Below are 6,754 nucleotides of genomic sequence, written 5' to 3' on the forward strand. Positions count from 1 at the left end.
ACCTGGTCAGGCCCACGCAGGAGAGACAGACTCATATTTATATTGTTACACTCAGCTCAGCTCAGCTCTGTGGGACCCACCGGCACAGACAGAGTTATCTGCCTCTCTGGGTGGATGAACAAGTTTACATCCTGGCACTGAATCACTCTCCAGGAGAAACTGTCTGTGATATTCAGGTCCTGACAGACAAGGGCATTTTTGTAAATAGAGAATTTTGGAACACACACAAAACATTTTTTTCTCAACCATTGTTTTCATGTTTCATCACATCAGGTTCTTTAGGATAATCTCAAAACCAGAACTTTTCACCGAAACCTCTGTTCCCCCCTCTCTGCTTGGTATTTATTTTCCTGGAACTGACTCCTGCTCGACTATTCTGGTCATACTGGTATTATGTTTATCCTGTAGTTGCATTCAGGTTCCTCCTGGATAAGAGCATCACTTAAAACAATGAAAAATCCCACATATAGAGTATTAACATTTTAGTCAAATTGTCTGTTTTTATTTACTGAGGGTTTAAAATACAACTTCAAACTTTACTACAAGGGAGGTGACAGGGATTTTGTTAAACATTTGTATTTGAAACATTTAAAAGAAATATATAACACACTGTCAACAGTAGGGACTATTTCTTTGATAGAAAGGGTGACACAAGGTCATATATCACACTGTATACGTCCTTATGGGATATGAGTATGGATCCCATATTTGCCGCTGAGGGTCACAGACAAAGGAGCTTCTGCTCTGTATGTGATCTGTGGTTGATTATAGCAGCATGCGGAGGCAGTGTAGCCTGAATGCCCCGAGGCCACAGGCCAGATAACAAGCGGAACAGTAACTGTTGACTGTTTGATTAGAGGGCCACAGTCACCAGAAGGGGCTGTTGGCATGTTGGGAGCTGGGATTAGTCCGAGACTTGTCGGGGGGGGGGGGGGGGACATGTGCAATTAGCCCCAAGGTTACATCTGCTGTGTTACACTGACTGTAACACAGTGGCAACTTGGTATTTTAGGGAATGACTAAGATGAAAAATGAAAAACATTAAATGCAAAGTTTACATTTTTGCATTTTATAGGTTTTCAGCATTTCTTTCCCCTGAACAGTAAAATGAAACAGAATTCAGTGAATAATAGATTATTCTGTCTGCAGCCACAAGTCAGCCCGTCTCTGAGTTTAGAAAGGATGTCCATCCATCCATTAGCTACACCGCTTATCTGGAGCTAATCCCAGCTGACACTGGGCGAGAGGTGAGGAACACCCTGGACCAGTCTATCACAGAGCAGACATACAGAGACACACACAATGCAGTTAGCGTTGCCAGTTAACCTGCGTGTCTCTGGACTGTGAGAGGAGGCCGGAGTGCCCAGAGACCACCCACCACAGCCACGAGGAGAACGTCCTAATTCCACACATGAGCACTAATCACTGCACACCCTGCCTCTGTAAAGGATGTTTTCTCTATTACCTCTATTAAAGTAGGATTAACACCAACATCTAGAGACTAGTTTCTACTTGAACAGAAGTCCAAAGAAACTGAGCTCCATCAAAAATCTTAAAATCTTCCGTATGAACTCAGTCACTCTGGCGAAAAGTTAAATGTCTGAGGTAAATGTGGTGAAAATGACATCTGACAACTGACAACTGTTCTTCACAGAACCAGAGGTATCCTGACACCTGAGGCTGTGGCTTGACATTTTACCCACATACTGTATCCTGAGTGATTTTGTGGTGATGCTGGAACCTGATTTATCGATCCTGTGTACATGTGGTCCAGGTCTATGTTCAAAGCCAGAGTAGGATCCATGTTTAGAAGCTAGACGTTGTCCAGGACAACCAGATCATTACAAATGATCCAGGATGAAGACGTTTCCAACAAGCTGCATTAGGTAAAGAAGCAGGTCAAATATATGAAAGGTAAAGAAAAGTTATTTCAAAGCTAATCAACATTCCCAGGTAAAAACACATCAGCCAGATCAGTAATAATATTCCCAGGTGTATCCCAGGAGAGACAGTGCCACATGGGAAGAGGTTTCTGACTGAATGTGCTGGGAGTTCAGCTGAGGAGGGGGGGGGTGTTACCGAATGATGGTTTGGCCTCGGCACAGGGACTTTTACCCAGCTGAGGGAGAAGAAGAAGTGAGGGGAGGGGGGTAGGTTTGGAAAAGAGTGTTAGGTAGAGCAGGAGGAAGTTAGGAAGGGAAGGTAGTTAGGAAACAGGACATGAAGGAGACAAAGATAAAATACTGGACAGTAACATGCGCTCAGTACTTCCTTATATGTTGCCACTACTTTACAATAAAGCATTTGCCCAATAAAGCATGAAATATGTCAAAGGTCAAGAGGCAGACCTGCTCTGGGGGTAGGAATCATTTTAGAGATGCCACTGGCTCAGAGCCCGTCGGACAAATGACTGAGCCTGAGGACGGTCGGGACAACATGGATGTCCTACATTTCAAAATCAGTCCATGACTAAAAATATTTTTAGGCCTGGACTCTTTGCTCTGGATCTGCTTTTCTTTTGTTGCTTGTATCACTATTGGATCATTTCACCAAAGGACCGCAGGTGAACATTAGCCAGCTGGCTAACGCTGCTGCATTTACACAAATGTGGGTTAATGTGCTTTGTCTTTATAAGTAATTAAATGACAGTGAAATGAGATTGTAGAATTTTCTACTTTTGTGTTGTGACACTTCAATTAATTAACATTAATTTGTTTTGGGCCACTTGGAGGCAGCTGAGTATTTTCCACTCTGTATGATAATATCACATTTACAGTAAATTATGTATCTTATATTATCAGTATGTTTTTGGAGTGAAAATATACTGTATGGTGTGTCATTTTGCAAACATTTACTCAGAATCAAATAAATTAAATTAAATATGTTTGGTATGGAAACCTTTGGGATCCACACTACAATTTAAAAAGCCAATGGTTTGTAATAAGACACATTAGAGGAGGTTATCCCCTGTCTTCTAACTGCTGTCTGAAATTATTAGCTGTGCTCACACCTAACCTGTTTCTGTAAAAACCTTTTATAATTTTACTGATCACTTCTTCTCTTTGTCTTCAAAATGAAATTTTCATCTAGAAGGTTTGTTGCCTGTCTATAGAGGTACACCAAGTGGAACTGACTATTAAAGCAGTGGTTGGTGAACACCATAGAAGAGAATATGGTGGAGAACAGGATCTAACATGTTCATTTTCTCTGTATGAACAAACTTGAATGTGTGTGAATATGAATTACTCACGTTTTTGTCAATATGTTTCTCTGTTTTATATCGAATCAGATCTTTATTTTCATCTGCGTCTCATCCAGTTATTAAAAAACAAAGAGAAGTGATCCAGTCCGGCCTGATTAGCAGACTGTTTATTGACTTGCATTTTCTCACTGTTGAAACCAGCGCTTTCTAATTCCATTAAACCTGTCAGCTCCCCGAAGCCTCACTTCCTGCTGATGTGAGTCATGATTTCATCAATAAGATGAGTCAAGGTCAAAGCTGAGCAGAGAAGAACTCACATCACAGAGATATGTTGTGAAACCTGGATAAACCTTGTGCTGACGTGGTGATGAGGAAGACAAAAACCTGTAGAAGTGTGTGTGGGATTTCAGAGTCATTTACCACTAGAGGGCTCAGTCACTGTCTCCACTCAGAGTGTAACACACAATCCTCTTTTACACGCAGACCTCATTACATAATGAGGGAAGTGATGTAGCTATAGGGAAAATCTAATGAAGTCCTCACAGCACACACACACACACACACACACACACACACACACACACACACACACACACACACACACAAAGTCATGCCTGAATTATGTTTCAGGTCTGTTTGATACTGAGTAATTTCACACTACCTGCTACTGAAGTGGACCCAGTGCAGCTTCTGGCCTTCCATCATTTTAACATGGGATTTAAGACCTGTCATAAATCTCAGTATGAATCATATATCCTGATGATGGTGACCCCAATATTATTCAGTCTGTCTTTGATTCAAGACAAAGAAATCTAAAAAAAAACACGAAACTTGCTGCGTTATTCAAACTCATCAGAGGATGAATCCTTCCCATTTAGGACACTACTGTCTCGGCTTTAAGAACAGCACATTTATACTGGCAGTGTGTATTGTGTTTGGTGTTGGGCAGGTATTGTACAGTGGGTTTATCAGTGGTTTTATTAAGATTAATTTATATGTTGGACTGAACCAATCAGTAAAACCTAAACAAAAATTTAAAGCGTCTATGAAGCTCAGTGAAACTGAGGGGAAAACATATTTAATTAAAAACATAATTACACGATTATCTGAAGACAAACATTATCGAACATTAGCCACCATAAAACATTGGTCACACCCAGGGGTGGACAGTTACCAAATACATTTACTTGGGTACTGTACTTAAGATTTTTCAAGTATCTGTACTTTACTTGATTTTTTTTTCTTTTTCTCCATCGCTGCCTAAAAAAAATTGCTGTCCACCTTGAGAAAACATGTCAGGGTGTGTGACATTTGTTTAATGCCAGATAAACGTTTAAACAGTCGACTTGTAGTAGCTGCTGTTTTTGTTCTATGGTTGGTCAAATGACTTTTCATGGATTTCTTATGGATTTGCCAAGTTGTCATATTTGTCCTGTGTGAATCCATTGCTAACGCATAGCCTGCTAATTGTTAGTTAATGAAAATGCAGAGTTAATTACTGACTGAAGTCCATCCTACAAGCTTTTTATTCTACAGGTTCTAAAATCAGTCAGTCAGTCAGTCAGTCAGTCAGTCAGCAGGTTGTTTCAGAGTCATTAGGTTCTGTAAATGTGGAACAATACAACATTGTATTCACATAAAAAAAATCTACTTTTGAACACTTAAATACTTTTAAAAGAAGGTGCTCAAGGTAAACTTTGCTGCGATTTGTGTTGAAATGAGCAAAGGTGCATTTTATTACTTATGAATTAAATGTTTCATTTGTAAGAGGAAGAATATGTCATTTCTTCCTTCAAAAGATACACATAGTATCTTTAATCCAGCAGCTGGATGTTATCACTCATCCTTTGTGACTGGACCAGAAGGTGTGGGATGTTAACCTTACAACACTTCACCTGAGGTCTCACTGTGCAGCAGCAGCCTGTCAAACAGCAGCAGTTTTAGTGTCAAACGTCGCCAGACTCAGGCACGTCCAGCACGGCGGTGATGCCGTGGAAAATCAAACAGAGCAGCGTTTTCTTTGGAGACGCCAGAAACCTTCAAACAGCCGCACTGAGGCGTTCCTGTCAACTGTTTCCTAACGGTTAACTGTCTGCCTGCCCCCACACGGGGAAAAAAGCAGCGCATGCGGCGGACGCCAGAGGCAACACAGTGGTAATGTACACACACAGGCAGGGAGCATAGATACACACCTATTCCTTCACTTTTACTGAGCAATTTTACAACTTCCTCCAGCAATTAATGTGGAAATGAGCAGCAGTTCTGAACTTCTTTAGTCCTGTTCAAGTGATTAGTTAAACTCACTCACTCACTCACTCACTCACTCACAAACTCACATATACACTCACAGTGTCAGGCAGAAAAAATATTTTCTCTACCTCGCATTGCAAACACATTTACCACACAAGCCTGAACACACTCAACTCTTTGTTCTGCAATTTCTAACTAAGCTTTAAGGTTTGCTTATTCCAAATTTTTACTCAAACTTTCCATCCAGTCTCTGTCCCTCTCTCATGTGAATACTTTCATTCATTCTCTTCTCCCAAACCTTTTCACCCTCCTGCCAAACCTGAAGCATTACGTTCAATTTCAGTTTAATCCTGAACACAAGTTTAAAGGTTAATCTGAAGTGAGGAGCAGCAAAAGAAGCAAAAGTCTTATTTTTCTGTCCCTGTGGGGGGAGTTTAAACCATAAGGACATTGTCTCTTAGCAAAGCATAGTATTAAAACCTTTACCTTCCTGACCCAGTGGACCCTCTGTCTTCGTCTTCCCCTCAGATCTCCGTCCGGCGGGTCCGTCCGTCGAGCCAGGACGTCCAGCCCTCTCCTCAGCACAGCACACTTCTTGTTCCGTCCCCCTCCTTCCACCAGCTCACACTACATCTTTATTCCCGCTTGCTTGCTTAATTCAGGAGATCCCACATACAAAAATACAGCAGGCAGCTTAAACCACCACCCTCCACCACTTCTCTGAGCCAGCCTCCCTGCTGCCTGCTCCTCCTCCTCCTCCTCCTCCTCCTCCTCTACCTCCTCCCTTGGTCTACCAGGACTCTCCCAGGGCATGAAGCCCCCCCCAGCCCCCCCCCTCCACTTGTGATGTGATCAGAGGTGCTCAGCCAGCAGCTGATGCTGGGGCAGTCTTACATCTGTAGATTACAGGTTGGGGGCTGCGGCTTGTCTTCTCTCTGCCTCTGGTGCTCTCCATCCCGGCTCTTGATTTCCACCATGAGCCTGGGGCCAAAGCGACGGCGCAGGAGAAGATTGAGGGCCAAAGCTTGATCTTGGCCTCGTCCTTAAAATTTAATTTCTCCTTTGTCCTTTGCAGTGAATCATCCCCAGGTTTCGTCACCACCTCTCCCTCTGTCCCGTTCTGCAGTATCAGCTCCTCTCTGCATCCCGTTTGCAGCAGAGCCCGAATCCTCCTCTCCCTCTCTCCTCTGTCACGCTGTCCTGCTTGGCTGGCTGGCTGGCAGACCAACACTGCTGAGCTTCTCCTCCACAGCTCCTCTCTCTGTCTCCTTTAACCCCCCCTTCCTTCTCCTTGCCTGCCCC

At 42.7% G+C, this 6,754-nt stretch overlaps 1 protein-coding gene across 3 annotated transcripts in view; it reads right to left on the minus strand.

Moving 5' to 3' along the window:
- The window catches only part of has3 (hyaluronan synthase 3), a 21,202-nt gene that overhangs the window by 7,663 nt on the left and 6,785 nt on the right, over positions 1–6,754 (minus strand). Inside the window, exon 1 of one of the 3 annotated variants that reach the window (XM_023397324.2) lies at positions 5,939–6,748. The exons of the other annotated variants lie outside the window; for them this stretch is intronic. The gene's annotated coding sequence lies outside the window, so the exon portion shown is untranslated. Of the gene's footprint in view, positions 1–5,938; positions 6,749–6,754 lie in introns of those variants that run through there. 3 annotated transcript variants of the gene reach the window in all.

Source organism: Seriola lalandi, unplaced genomic scaffold (assembly GCF_002814215.2).
Source record: "Seriola lalandi dorsalis isolate HSWRI2012SDOR001 ecotype SW California unplaced genomic scaffold, Sedor1 jcf7180002055008, whole genome shotgun sequence".
NCBI classification, from domain to species: domain Eukaryota; kingdom Metazoa; phylum Chordata; class Actinopteri; order Carangiformes; family Carangidae; genus Seriola; species Seriola lalandi.